This window comes from Dioscorea cayenensis, chromosome 1 (assembly GCF_009730915.1).
Source record: "Dioscorea cayenensis subsp. rotundata cultivar TDr96_F1 chromosome 1, TDr96_F1_v2_PseudoChromosome.rev07_lg8_w22 25.fasta, whole genome shotgun sequence".
Taxonomy (NCBI): Eukaryota; Viridiplantae; Streptophyta; class Magnoliopsida; order Dioscoreales; family Dioscoreaceae; genus Dioscorea; species Dioscorea cayenensis.
The window spans coordinates 11,698,243-11,699,038 of record NC_052471.1 but is presented as its reverse complement, the minus strand read 5'-3'; the positions used below and the strand labels follow the sequence as shown (position 1 = coordinate 11,699,038).

The following is a 796-nucleotide window of genomic DNA, read 5'->3' as shown; positions in this document are numbered from 1 at the left end:
TACTTCGACAAACCCGTGCACTTACGGGTCACACGCAAGGGGTGTTGTCATAGAGTGTCTAACTTCTTACTCAATGACTCCACTTGGGCCGCCAACGATGTAACCACATCAATTTCATGGATGCTGGCCACTTTCCTCTTCTTTCTTGCATTCCATTGGTAGCTATTCAAACCCATTTCTTTAATCAATTGTCGGGCTTCTCCGGGGGTCTTGCTACCTAAGGTACCTCCTGCTGCTGCATCAATCATGTGCTTGGGTTCAAACCATTGTAAAAAGTCTGAATGATCATCCACTCTGGGAACCCATGTTGAGGACATTTTCGCAGGAGTTCCTTGAACCTTTCTCATGTCTCGAATAGAGTCTCCAATTCCATTTGCACAAAGGAAGAAATCTCATTCCTGAGCTTCACAGATTTTCCGGGAGGGAAATATCGGGCAAGAAAAGCTTCTACCATCTCCTCCCATGTGGTGATCAATATTTTAGGTAATGAATGTAGCCATTGCTTCGCTCTTCCCTTCAAGGAAAATGGGAAGGCTCTCAACTTGATGGCATCATCAGTAACATCATTGATCTTGAGCATGTTGCACACTTCTAAGAAATTCTCTATGTGACTGTTTGGATCCTGATCGGCTAAACCATTAAACTGTGTGGACTGCTGTAGCATGTGGATGAGTGCCGGCTTTAGCTCAAAATTTTGAGCCGTAATCGGTGGCCGCACAATACTAGACTGTGTGCCTAAAACTGAGGGTCTGGCATAATCTGAGAGTGTCCTCTACTGCTCATTCTGTTCTGCCAT

The 796-nt window shown here is 45.0% G+C and overlaps 1 non-coding gene across 1 annotated transcript; it reads left to right on the top strand.

Annotated features, from left to right (window-relative positions):
• The first annotated feature begins 299 nt into the window (after positions 1 to 299).
• On the top strand, positions 300 to 406 carry LOC120267598. The gene has a single exon (XR_005538501.1). It is a non-coding gene; the product is annotated as a small nucleolar RNA R71 (small nucleolar RNA).
• The last annotated feature ends 390 nt before the right edge of the window (positions 407 to 796 follow it).